Raw genomic sequence first — 14,681 nt, forward strand, 5'->3', positions numbered from 1 at the left:
GGTGAGTAATCCTAGGATCAGGCTTCATGAGGCAGGAAAGAAATACTCAATCAGGTGAGTGCCAGCTTCCTGGGATGAGGCACAAATCCAAGATTTCCATGTATGTCTATCAAAAACAAGGACTGTTTTCTTAATTTGGGCTATCTGTATAACATCTTGCACTGCTTTGACCTCTAGATCAGAATCAGTGTATCACAGAGGGAGCCCTGGCCAGAGGCATCTGCAGTTGTTCCATTGGGAAGGGAATGGGAGAGTCCCCAGGGACAATGGTTTTCCAACATCAAGTATTAAGTGATGTCTTATTTCTATTATATTGGCCTGAGTCCTTTCAGAACACAACCTCTCATGGTTCCTGTTTTCCTTAGATGGAGGCATAAAATGCAGTGAAGAGGAGGTATGATGCTGAACATTCAAGGGAAATAGTCATTGTAAAAAGAAGATGGAAAGAGAAATCAAAATTAGCTTAAATAAGAGAGGGAAGGAAAATCCAATCCAGAGGGTTCAACTTCTGTAAAATCAAAGACACAGAAAATACAGCTAATGCAACAGAGACAAGACCAACTTGGAGCTATCTTCAACTACAATGTGTGCAAACGACGTTCTGAATTGCATCCTTTCTCATCACCAAGATCTCCATGCTGGTTACAAAGGCTACCATCAGGTCTGAGACGGGGCAAGACCTGCCTGCAAAGAGAGTGTTGCTTTTGTCTTCCGACTAATGAGACAGCAATGTCAGGCATGTGAAGATAAACTTCTTTACTCAAAGTCTCAGAAGTAGAAGAGAATTATGGCGCCCCTAAGAGGGCATCAGATTGTGGCCGCTTCCAGTCACCCTTCTCAAAAGAGAAGCCAAGGTACAATGGTGGAACTGAACTCAAACTCTCTAGAAAGTCTCAAAAGTTTCTCCCTTATCCTTCCAAAATAAATGCAAGAGAACAGAGAGCTGACATGCTCCCTGGTCAGATCTCTCTCAAGGATGGACATTGTTTCTTGGTCATCACAAGGGATAAGCAGGTAAGCCAGTGAGTTTTCATGTCAGTTTGGAGAAAAAGTTCTCTACCAGATGTGCTTCTTGCCCTTCATAAAATGAAGAAATTTTTAACCTTCATTTGAAAATCTAAGCTATATATTTGACTCAGCTAAAGCTCATGCCCTGATGAGAACAAATTTCTTTATATCCTTAATACAAAAGGTTGGAAACAATTTATCAGTGTGATGGAAACCTTTTATGGCATGTGGAAAAGATTCGTCTTAAGAAGCAAACAGATACAGTTTTTGCAATCATTAAATATCTTCTTACTTCATAAATCTTTTTTCCTCCTGACCCCCAAGCTGAATGAGAATAAATGCAGTAAGTTTCCTGATTCTTGGAACTTTGACATTAAAAACAAATGTGTACACCTTAGCCTTTCCATATTAACTTTCCTTTCTTATTTTCTAAGGCAGTGGGAGCATCATGCATCATCCACTGACATAGACTCTTATTTGCTTTACACAATTGGTCATTGAGAATAATTAAAATATACTAATTTAGAAAAGTCAATACATAAGAACTATTTTTTTATTAGTGTGTCTAAAATATAAACTTTATCTTTCTACATAGAAAAAAAACAGGTGTCAGAACAATTAGAATAGTATGATCCCACTTTTGTAAACTGAAACAATTACATGTGCTAATTTAGAGTGAGAGGAATGGTCTACACCAAAACAAGGTGTTGACAGTGGTTGTCTGGGTACAAGGGCTATATGAGTGCTTTCTGATTTCTCCTTTTTCCCTCTCTTTCTCTAATGAACATGAATCATTCTTGCAATAAAAAAAATTTAAAAAATACTAAAATAAATAATATGCATAATTATACTTCTCATACTCATAATTATATATCACAATACTCATAATAAATATATCATGGATTTGATGTATACGTATTTTCTTAGCTTACTTGAAGTTGAATATACCAGCCGTTCCTTCTGCCTCATTTTCCAGTCACAGCTGACTCCAAGGGCCAAATGCTCCTTGGGAAGACGAGGGGGAAAGTTCCCAGAGATGGGAAGCAGAAGCTGGCTATGACATAGGACAGCAGAGTTTACTTGGTGCCTTCCTTTTGGTCGTATTGATACAAAAAGATCAAAGAACTAAATCCTGTCTCCCTTTCAAAGATTAACTTACACCAGTCTCGTTTTTCTTTCCTTCTTCTCTTTCTTGCTCTTTCCCTCCCTTCCTTTATTTTCCTCCCACTAAATCTGAAGCTTCTTTAGAAGAGGGGCCTTCTCTTAGCTTGCTATCATGGTGTTGGTACAAGGTAGACGCTCAATAAGTGTTAAATAAAGGCCCAGAGATGCAATTTACTCAAGGTCACACAGCAGGTTAACAGCAAGATCAGGACTAGAATTCAGGCTAAATCAGAAAACCTACCAGCTATGGAAAGCATACTGTGTCAAATCAAAAGGAATGTTGGTGTGTCAGGCAGGAGGGCTATGCTAGTACTGACAAGGACATAGGTGATATATAACATACGTAACCAGTCTACAGACAGAGATAAAGGGAGTGAAGGCAAGAATCAAGTCGATAAACTTTCATACATGTTTGCTCAGGCTCTGTTTATTATCATACTTGCTCCTTCGTGGAATAACTACTTTTGACCATTGTTTTCTATCTCTCATAGGAAAGAACATATATCGCTTTGTAAAAAGTGCAGGCACAACCAGCATTGTATTTTTGCAGAGACCATTCATGATAAATTTACCCAGCAAAAGAAAAAAATAAATCTGTCTACACTGAAATCACAATGAACCTGTTTCCATTAAAAATCCCCGAGAGACAAAGTACCAAGTGTGAAAGTGACGAGGGTACAGATGAGAGATTTCCCCTCACTGAACTGCCTACCCCATGAGGCAGTCAGTGCAGTCTCCAGACCCAGGAGGTGAGAAAGAAAATCATTTTGTTGGATAAAAGTATTCTGAGTAACTGCCTTCTTTGGAAATGGGAGAATTTCATTTTTCCATCTGACAAACAGAGAAGACCTGTTTTCAGTGAAGACTCTGGAGTTAATCGTCCCAGGATAATGGCTACCTTTGACCAAAGACACAGCCCCAGGAGTTGTGGCTTCATTCCCTTCCAGTGTTGATCAAGTCTCAATCTTCGGGATGGCTGTGACATATTCTATTTCTGAAACTCCCTTTGAGGAAAACTTCCTATAATTTTTACCCACTTCTGGTAGTTGCTGTTGATGGTGATTTGTACCTCCACTAGAACCATGCTGGGCAGAACTGACCCTTTGCAAGCATTCCTTCATGACAGGAGGAATAGGAAAATAGAGGGGTGGAAAAAGGAGAAAGCAAGCAGGCAAAGGGGGAGGTAAGAGACAGCACTGGGATGATGGAGCCACCAGGAATCAGGATCCCTCCGCAATCTGACCTTCATATGCCTTTGCACCTGCATCCAACTTGTTTTATTAAAGACATGTTGTTTTGAAAACGTCTGAGTACCTGGGTTAGAGGTATGAAAGCACCCCAGGCATGCCAGCAATCTAACTTCCCTTCAAAACAATATTTTAAAAAATTGCTTACCTTAAATTTAATAGGATAAGAAATACACTAATTTTCTGGAAATAAAAATTGTAGCCACAGGTCAATGTCTTTACTAATTCACTTCCAACTGGCCAAAATAGGATCATTTGCTGGAAAGAAATCCAGCATAATGTGTCCTACCTTTCTGTCCCTTTCCTTTTCCCTTTGTAGTGATTCTTCTGAACCTGACCACTTTCTGGAGGCGTGTCAGAGTGTTTAAACTTTAGATAAAATACATCACTTGTTCCTGTGAATATACCATTTGTTCCTGTGCTACTATGTGCTTTTACGTAGTCTCAGAATTTCACTGCCTTTGGGTGGGGGTCTCTGTGTGCAGCTTGTAGAGTCACACAAAAATACTCAATATGAAGAGGGCAGCACTGGTAGTCTTCCTTGGTAAGGAATGTCATTGTTTATTAATTTTTCCACAAACTTTTCACTTTAAAAAGATTACAGATTCACAAGAATTTACAAAAACAGTAAAGGAGTCTTTTGTACACTTCCCTCAGCTTCTCCCAAAGGAGACATTTTACTTCCCAAAGGTAGCTGTGGTATAACCATGAAATTGACACTGATACATATTTAACTGGACAACAGACCTTATTCAGTCTTCACCATTGTTTAAACCTGCACTCATTTGAGTTCTATGCAACTTTTGTTATTGTAGTATAGTTGATTTACAACACTGTGTTAGTTTCAAGTGCACAGCATAGTGATTCAGCAGTTTTTGCAGACTATATTCCATTATCAGTTATTACAAGATGATGGATATAATTCTGTGCTATATTGTATAGACTTGTTGCTTACCTATTTTATATACAGTAGTTTGTGTCTGTTAATCCCACACCCCTGATTTGCCCCTCCCCACTGCTTCTCCACTTTGGTAACCACACATTTGATCTGTGCATCTTTGTTGTATTACATTCACTTGTATTATTTTTTAGATATTACATAGAAGTGATATCATATAGTATTTGTCTTTCTCTGTCTGACTCATTTCACTAAGCATAATATTCTCTAGGTCCATCAATGTTGCTATAAATGGCAGTATTTCATTCATTTTTATGGCTGAGTAACATTTCATTGTACATACATACCTTATCTTCTTAACCCAATCATCTGTTGATGAACACTTTGGTTGCTTGCATGTCTTGGTTATTATAAATAGTGCTGCTATGAACATCGGGGTGCATGTTATCTTTTCAAATTAGTGTTTTGCCAGGAGTGGAACTGCTGTACAGTACAGTAGTTCTATTTTTAGTTTTTTTAAGGAATCTCCATAGTGTTTTCCATAGTGGCTGCACCAATTTACATTTCCACCAGAACAGTGTACAAGGGTTCCCTTTTCTCCACATCCTCTCCAACATTTGTTATAGATGTTTTGATGATAGCCATTCTGACAGGTGTGAGGTGATACCTCCTTGTGGTTTTGATTTGCATTTCTCTAATAATCAGAAATGTTGAGCATCTTTTCACGTGCCTCTTGCCATCTGTATATCTTCTTTGGAATACTTTCTATTCAGGTCTTCTGCCCATTTTTTGACTGGGGTTTTTTTTTTTTATTGAGTTGTATGACCTGTTTATATAGTTTGGATATTAGCCTCTTGTGGGTCATACCATTTGCAAATATTTTCTTGCATTCAGTAGGTTGTCTTTTTGTTTTGTCAACAGTTTCCTTCATTGTGCAAAAGTTTTTAAGTTTAATTAGGTCTTATTTGTTTATTTTTGCTTTTATTTCTTTTGTCTTAGGAGACTGATCCAAGAAAATATTGCTATGATTTATGTCAAAGCGTGTTTCGCCTACATTCTCTTCTAGGAGTTTTATGGTTTGAAGTCTTATGTTTAGGTCTTTAAACTATTTTGAGTTTATTTAGGTCTTTAAACCATTTTGAGTTTATTTTTGTATACAGTGTGAGGGAATGTTCTAATCCCAAATGTTTCACATGTAGCTGTCCAGTCTCCCCAGCACTACTTGTTGAAGAGACTGTCTTTTCTCCATTGTGTATCTGTGTCGCCTTTGTCATAGATTAATTGACCACAGGTGTGTGGGTTGAATCTATGCAATTTTATCTCACGTATAGATTTGTGTAATCATCACCACAGTCAAGATACGTAACTGCTACAGCCCCACAAAACAACTCCCACACTCCACCAGGAATGACTTCTTTCTGTCAGTTTCTGGGGGAGTAGAACTGTATTAGTTGGCTAGGACTTCCTTAACAAAGTACCACAAACTGTATGGCTCAGACAACAGGAATTTATTGTCTCCCGGTTCTGGAGACTGGATCAAGGCATGAGCAGGGCTGGTTCTGTCTGAGGGCTGTGAGGGAGCATCTGTTTCATGGCTCTCTCTTAGCTTTGGGTAGTTCAGTGGCAACTCCGGTGTTCCCTGGCTTGCAGATATGTCACTCCAAGCTCTGCTTTCATTTTCACATGGTGTTCTCTCTTTGAGTGTATCTGTGTCCAAATTTCCCCTTTGTATAAGAACACCAGTCACATTGTATTAGGCCTCATTTTAATTTGATTCCCTCTTTAAAGAGACCCCACCTCAAAATAAATTAGGACTTCATATAAATTTGGGAGTGGGCATAATTCAACCTATAGTAAGAACTAATTTTTATTTCCTCAAGCTATGTTGACTCCTGGATGAAATCTGAGTTAAACTGACATCATATTTCCAGATTATTCTATGTTGAAATGCCCTATACAGATCAGTATCCTAGATTGATGCCTGGAAGGCCTGGTCTAAGTATCTCAACGAAGGAATTCGCTGGGCTCTAAGAAAATTCCAACACCTGAATAAATGAAAAGAATATGAAGAGAATGACATGTTTATTTTGGAGCTCAGTGGTAAACAGAATAGTGGACACTGGGTCTCACCAAGCATGAAGTAACCAGAGGTCATTCTATATTATATGCTTCCTAGACATCATAAATAAAAGAGGCTCTTACAACAATAAAAAAAAACCCAAACAACCCAATTTAAAAACGGGCAAAGGACTTGAATAGATATTTCTCTGAAGAAGATACATGAATGACCAATAAACAAGTGAAAAGATGTCTAACATCACTAATACGCACATCAAAACCACAATGATATACTATTTCACACCTTCTAGGATGGCTGTAATAAAAAAAATTAAACAAGGGTTAGTGAGGATGTGGATACATTGGAACACTTTTGCTTTGCTGGTGAGAATGTAAAATGGTGCAGCCTTTGTGGAAAACAGGTTGGTAGATCCTCAAAAAGCTAAACATAGAACTACCATACGACCCAGCAATTCCACTTCTAGGTATGTACCCAAAATAATTGAAAGCTGGGACTTGAAGTGATACTTGCACACCAATAGTAAGAGCACCATCATTCACAAAAGCCAAAAGGTGGAAAATATTAACAGATGAATGAATATAGAAAATGTGGCACATACACACAATGGAATACTCCTCTGCCATAAAAAAATGAAATGTTGACATATGCTACAACATAGATGGTCCTGGAAAACATCATGCTTAGTGAAACAAGCCAGACACAGAAGGGCAAATATTGTATGATTCCACTTATATGAGGTACCTAGACCAGGTAAGCTCATAGAAACAGAAAGTAGAATGGAAGTCACAGGAGCTGGAGGGAGGGGGAAGGGGAAGTTATTGTTCAGGGGGTACAGGGATTGTACCCACTGGGGATGGGTCTGATGCAAATTATTTAGGTTGAGATAGTGGTGATGGATACATGGCATAGTGAATATATTTAATGGCATTGAATGGTACACTAACAAATGGTTAAAACAATAAATTTTACGTTCTATGTATTTTGGTACAAAAACTGTAGCATATCCATTTAAAAAGGCACTGTTTGGGGAGAACAGAGCTCATAAGCTCATCAGTTATTGCCACATTGGTTAAAGAGACATCTCCTTGAAGTCCTATTAGACATGGCTTCCCTTCCTAAGTTCAATATCATTAATGTACTGTAACTCAATATAACAAATCCTTACTGAGCATCTACTCTGTACATGGCACTGTCTCTGATCCTAATTAATTCAGTAAAGAACTTGGGGGAGGTGAAAGAAGAACAACATTAGCAAAGAACCCTAGAAAGGGGAGGCTCTATCCAGTTCCGGAATAGAACCAGTTCAGGGAATCATAAGTTTTGACAAGACATTGGTCTTGACTGGTAGCTAAGATTTCACGAGGCAGAGGTGAGTGAGTGGGGAGAGGATTCTAGTCTTGAGAGACCGAATAACACGAGCAGAGATCCCAAAGCAGGAAAATGCAAGCTCATCTGGGCAGCAGGAAATAGTCAGCGTGACCCAGGTGGAAAGAGGTGACGAGGCTGTAAAGGCAGCATGTTGTAGGAAGCCTGGAAGACTGGGCTGGGGATCTTGTCCACCGTTTGGAAGCCAACTGTGAAGAAAGATGATTGGGGCTGCACTTCTGCAGGAGTCGTCTGTGGAGTTCATTGGGTTCCGTGTGCTTGTCCAGGCAAGGGACTCAAATAGGGTGATGGCACCAGACACAGTCCAGCCCGGAGCGAGACGAGGGACGTTCCTCAGAGGAAAACCTCTTTGGGCGCAGGGTAGAGGAAAGGAAACGGGAAAGTGTGGAGAGGGTGGCATCTGAGGAGAGAGGGCAGAGAGTTTGATTTCCTACAGCTGGGTTGCCAGGGGCCTCACACCGTGGAACAAGCCCTCGCCCATTCTCTGCAGGAGGTATTTCAAGCCTCTTCCACCTTCCTCAGATTTCCTCCTGTCTCACCATCTTCCTCCTCATTCTCAGCCTTCAGCTTTGCTAAGAATCACTGAAACCATCAAATCAGAACTCCTCTAGCTCTTTGCAACCTAGCAACAAACTGACTTGCCTCAGAACCTGCTCTCTCCTCCTTCCCTCCTCCATGCACCTGAACTCTATTCACCTCCTTCGGGACCTCGAATGACTAACTACCCCTCTCCGATAATGCCAGCCTTTGCCTCTCCACTGGATCCTTCCCATATAGGTATCTTTAAATGCTCAAACCTCTCTCTTCTGAAAAGCAGCCCTACATTGGCCACTTGTCCTTTCCAGATGCTGCAGCTTCTTGCTTCCCCACTCCAGCCAATCTTGTAAAAGAATGGTTGGCACTGGTTGGCCGCATACACTCAAAGTGAGGTACTCTCACCCTCCTTCTATGCCTGCTTACTCCTCACTCCATCACTGGCTTCCACCTCCATCCCTCTACTCAGACTGCTGCTGCTAACATCACTAGCAACCTCCTAGTAACTGTAATACAAACATTGATCCGTTCTATTCTTACTTGATGACTCTTGGGTTTTTTATTTTTATGATTTATTGCGATATAATTCCCACACCATATAATACACCCATTTAAAATGCACAATTAGTGAAAGAGTGGGTACAAGAACAGAAGAGTAGGCCAGGAGGCCACTCCTGTTTAAGAATGGTATAGCCATCACCAATCACCCTGAATAAAGGTGCTGGCATGGATGACAGTGCCGGAATATGGGGCTTGAAGAAAATGCTAGCAAGGTCGTCAAGGAAAGCTTGATTCTCATGTCCACCAAGTAAAACCTGTCATTTTCATTCATTATCATCAACTCCACAATTATATATATAAATAAACAAAAGTATAAATCAAATTTGTACTCACTTCTACAACAGTCGTCAAAGCACATACTCCACTGAAAATGAATTTGTCACCAGCGAAGGCCACAGGGGTCCCCGGGAAAAATAAGATGGAGTCTAGGTGATAAGATAAGGTCTAATCTTTTCTTTTGTGCTTCGTTTCACTCACCTAGCGGCCACGTGCAGAAAACTTGCACCTAACACGTCAGACTTGCGTTTCCAGCGCAGAACGGCCGTGCAGACACCTCCGCTCAAGATGACGGCGGCGGCGGTGGTGGCGGGCCGAGGGCAGAGATGCTGTGCCCAGCACTTCAGTCTGAAGAGCCTGAGCAAAGCGACGGCAGGAACTCCGTCCCTCCCTCTGCTGAGGACAGGACGAGTAACAAAGATCAGCAAAATTTATAAAGTTTCACTTGCTCGTAGGGTGTGCAGAGGCCTCACTCTGTTGCTTCAGACGAGAGACTCCCCAGCGGGGCAGTACAGCGCTGTGGACTGGGCTGCTGGCTCCTCCCGCGAGAACTCCGCTGGCTCCTCCCGCGAGAACTCCACCGCCTCCCAAGGACGAGATACCGTGGAACAGCCCAGCCCGTGTCCGGAAAGCCTGTGCTCTAGAGCCCCAGCGAGTACCTTTCCATTCTTTGATAGAAGAATGAAGCATTCTTTTGCTTCTAAAAACAAAGTACAATCAGTATATTTACATTTTAGTATATTCACAGAATTGTGGAACTATCACTGCAATTTTTTTTCAGTTATCGCCTATGTATTTCTTTATTGTGGTAAAATACACAAAACATAATAAAATTTACTATCTTAGCCATTTTTAAGTGTACAGTTTAGTATGTTAAGTACATTCACCTTGTTGTGCAATCCGTCTCCATTTCCTGCTGGCTCTAACTCTTTCACAACTCTATATCCTTGGCTTTTCACGATCCTCACTGCCACTCTCTGATTCCCAACCACCCCCGTCCATCATCTCTTGCCTGCACTACCTCAAAGCCTCCTAACTGGTCTCCTTACTTCCAATCTTGCCTCCCTCAAATACATATCGTTTCCAGAGAGATGGTCTATAGTGTGAATCTGATCATGGTGTCCCATACTAAACAACCGGTTCTCCAGTCACTTCAACGTGCCTTTTCTTGTCTCAGGGTCACCATACATGCTGCTCCTTCTGTTTGAATGCCCCTCTAAACACCCTCCATACACCTGGTTGACTTGATCCTCCTATGTCAGCCTAGACCTCACTTCCTCCAGAGGGCTTTGCCCTACTTCCCAGAGCAGGGTGGGTAGCCCCTGTAGCTGCTCCAAGTACCTTGTAGCTTTGCTCATGCCCTAGTTACACATTTATCTTTCTGAATCTCCCACTAGAATACAAGCTCCCCGTATGTTTGCTTGGCACACAGGAGGTCCTCAATATATATTTGCTGTATGAATTTGTGATAACTGTTTTCTAGTAGTGAACTGGGGCTATCACTCTGGAGCTTAATGGAGAAGGCTAAGTTGGAGACTTAAATGGAAATTCTAAAATTAATTGCATGCAAGAAACAGATGAAGCATTGAACTATATTTAATGTTTATTAAACTTGAATATATAGCTTACTAAAAATAAGTATATACTTATACTATTAGTATATATATTACTAGTATATTAAGCATATAAATAATATATAGATGTTAAAATAAGAATATATATGTACTTATCACAAAATTGAATATATACTATATTCAAAATTTTAAGGCAATTTCAAAGAATTCTCATCTGTCTTCAAAATTTTAGTATTTGTGTTTTAAGCCCAGATTCATTAACAACTATTTGGGCAGCTCCAGATGATCCCAGTTTTGAGTTAAACTGCACAGACTTGTCCAGTGCTGGAACTTAAAGGGTCCTTTCCAGTCTGCTGCGTGCTCTGCAAAATCACCTCTACCTGATGTCCTGTCTTCTCTCTCTTAAGGAACCGCTGGCTTTTGGAGGGAAGGGAGCAATTTCCAGCTGAATATTAGCTGAATTCTTTGGATCACATGATCAGGAAACAGTTAAAGTTTTGGTGTTCAATTATTTCAAACTTACTCAACGGTGAGCTACTTAAACACAATTAGTGACCTGATGAACAGCCTTGGGACATAATAATGACTCAGTATAATTTCCATGAAAGAATATCTCCTTAAATGTCTAGCCCCAGGAAATATGTTCATGGTGTCATCAAGCACTCATTATGTACGTTTAGTCCCCATGACTCATTTAGGCCTCACAGCAACCCAACAGGTAGGTATAGGTCTCATGATGTCCATTTTACAGGTGCAGCTACTGATCGTTTGAGAGGTTATATGGTTGCCCACGGTTACTCAGCTTACATAGCGAAGCCAGGATTCAAACCCAGGCTGGCCAGACTCAATAGCACAGCTCACAAGCCTTGAGTTTAGCTTTGTTCCTGAAGCAAAGCCAGGTGCCTGGTGTCTGAAGACGGCATGGGTAACACTGTACAATGGCAAACACATGACAAATACACCAAGCTCCTGATTCGTGATAGCCTTCTACTTCCATCACTGCTTTTCATCCTTCCAAAAACCCCAGGTGTGCGAGAACAGGGCCATTATCCCCATTTTAGAGATAAAGGGACTGAGACACAGGCAGGTTAAGCGAATTGCCCACTGTCTCATGGCCAGGCGGTGGCACAGCTGATATAGAACCCAGGTCTCCTGGCTTTTAGTTAAAAAGCTTTTTTCCATTACAGCACAACCTCGTGGCCTTCAGCTTTCAGACTCCGATTGAACAGCAGCATATGAATTAACTGAGGTTACTATATTATCTCCTAAAATGACAGCTTCCCATTAAAAAAAAAAAAAGAACAGCAAAACTTCACCAATGGAACATGTGCAAAATACATTTTCACAAGGTCATTCTTACCCAGAGCTGTCTTAAAAAAATTATTATTCTCCATTTGGGCTTTTGGTCCATGATCCCAGGGCGTGTGCAGTTAAATGGGAATGTAAAATTTTAAACAAACAATGTTTCAGAATTGATTTCTGGTTAATAGGCCTGATTTGGGAAGTTGGTGGGTTTGGAAGATGTATGTTAAAAGGAACTGAGAAATTGGGTGACTAGCACAGTTAGAGAATTTAAAGATGTTGATTTGGATAAGAACAACCCAAAATGTTCAACAGCAGTTGGGTTTGGTGTGCGGACAGGAGAGCAAAATCAGCACTATGGGTTGGTAGCATGTCTTTCCCAGGACATACGTGTATGGTGGATTGCAATCGGGTTAGCAACAGCACTTGGTTATAAAGGACGACATGTACGCTCAGCATACTTGTAGGGACCTGTGTTGGTTTTACCTGTAAAATATTTTTGTTTGTGGAAAGTACAATGTCTTTAAAACAACTACAGATATACGTGTTAGATTGTAATTCGATAGATACCAATTGGAGCCCTACTCTGTTTGAGACGAGGTTCCAGGTCTTGAATCAGGATTTTTGATGTTATGTGAGTCTATGAGCTTCAGGGGTGCAGGAGCAGCCTTGTGGCTGCCTGTGCCCCATCTCCTGCCCTCTGCTCTTTGGGGAGCTCAAGTCCTCATTTCATCCATTAAGGTGCTTGGGGGATTCCCAGTTTCTGAGCTCCCAACAATCCAAGAAGCAGATGTTGGAGGGGGAGGCCTGGCCTACCTTTCAGCTTTGTTCCCAGGCCAAATAAAACCAGAAAAGTCTTTCTATTTTGAGAAAAGCAATTTATTCTGGACTCATGTTTTCTCCCACACTTGGGCAGGTGAGATAATCTTAATGCAGTTTTATCAGCCTTAACTCTTGAATTCTTGGCTGCTAAACTTAAAAAAAAAAAAACCCTCAAAGAAGCACAAACCTTCCATTTCCATACCAAAGAGCACTAGGCTCTTCTTGGAAACCTTTATCTCTTTAGTGGTGGTGCTTGTCTCCTATTCTGTCACAGAATGGTGAAAAAATCAGCTATAAGAAGGGAAAACACTGCCACGGCAGAAACTTAAAACTAACTCGTTGATAACAATGTAGCAATAAGCATATGTTCTTTCCCACCCTCTTTCTTAAGCAAAAATGTTGAGAAGAAAAAAAATGTCTTACATGAAACAATCTTTCACATCTCCACACATGAGGACTCAAAAATGTATAGCATTGCCTTCACAATGTATAGACCCAGATTGCTTTTGTTTTCAAGTTTTTGCTTAACTTCTTAAGAAATGCCTCTCAAGATGGATTAAAATATGAAACAAGAAAAATTAAAAGGTGCACCTGAGAAAGTGGAACACAAACCAGGGTTCATCTCCAACCAGAAATACATGGGTTTTTGCGTGTGGTGGAAGTTTTATGGATGCTCTGAAGGTCACACAGATGTTAAGGGAAGGTCTGTAGTTACAATTCCACGTCTGTGTTTACGTGCTGCATGATAAATCACATTTATCTCTCCAAACATTTCAGCCACTTGTTATCATTTTTCAATTACTTTTACTCTGTTCTAGGGGGCTTTCTCAGGGATAATTTGTCTCTTAAATCTCCTGTTTTTTATTTGCCCCTAGTGAGAGAAGCAGGAAGGACACAGCAGATTTTGGAAATGAAGAAGTTGGCTGTTCCCCATGAAACTCCGAGTTGCTCTTAACCCCTCTATCCCCAAGAGATTTTTTTTTTAACCTGATGAAAGAATGGCCAAAATTTGAATGAATCAAAGGATAGGAATATAAGTTCAAAAACCAAGGAACTTTCCTGGAGAAAATAGTTTATACTTGGGAAAGGATCGAATATGCCTCCAAACCCCCTAGTACAATAAAGCAAAAACACGTAAGAGCTTATTTAAAATTAATATAATTTATGATTTTCCATAGACTCATTGGATTTAATTTCTATTTTAAAATATTTTAACAAAATTCCTTTCTTCCCCTCTGATATCAATATTGTCACACTTAGTATAGAGCAGATTAGCAAACTCTATTGAAAGTGGTAAAGGGTGAAAATAGGACTGCCATAGGGTATTGTGAGGATTAAAACATGTATAGTGTTCATAACAAAGTAGCACAGAGTGCTTAATATTTGCTTTTTATTGTTGTTGTTATTATTACTTGTGACTGTGTCTCCATATTTATTTTCCACACAATTGGGATCAAGTTATATATACTCTTTTGTCACCTACTATTTTAAAAACATAATAGCTTTCAGACACTTTTCCATGTTAATAACTATAAATGTATTTTTTAAAAGAAAGCAGATTATACTATATATTTGTTGGACTCAAACCAGTCTTGAAAATGAATGCCACAAATTCACCAGCTCGTTCTCCTGCAGATCCCAGGCACACAGTTCAGAAAGCACAGAGAACAAAACAAATAGCACACAGGTTCTGTGAGCTGACTTGGCAACCAGACCCCAAGCAAACAGAGGGCAACTGTTCTGCAGGAGCATCCAAGGGGCGAAAGGGCAGGCTTAAACGCCCCCTGAAAGTCGAGTGATGTGGTAGGGTGACAACATGGTAGGATTAC

General features: G+C 40.3%; 1 long non-coding RNA gene across 3 annotated transcripts in view; it reads right to left on the minus strand.

Moving 5' to 3' along the window:
* LOC140685678 (uncharacterized) overlaps nucleotides 1–14,681 on the minus strand; it is a 56,818-nt gene that overhangs the window by 27,323 nt on the left and 14,814 nt on the right. For all 3 annotated transcript variants that reach the window (XR_012058977.1, XR_012058974.1, XR_012058975.1), the window contains exon 3: nucleotides 9,356–9,854. This is a non-coding gene — a long non-coding RNA (uncharacterized lncRNA). The remainder of the gene's footprint in view (nucleotides 1–9,355; nucleotides 9,855–14,681) is intronic.

This window comes from Vicugna pacos, chromosome 15 (genome assembly GCF_048564905.1).
Source record: "Vicugna pacos chromosome 15, VicPac4, whole genome shotgun sequence".
In the NCBI taxonomy this organism is placed as follows: Eukaryota; Metazoa; Chordata; class Mammalia; order Artiodactyla; family Camelidae; genus Vicugna; species Vicugna pacos.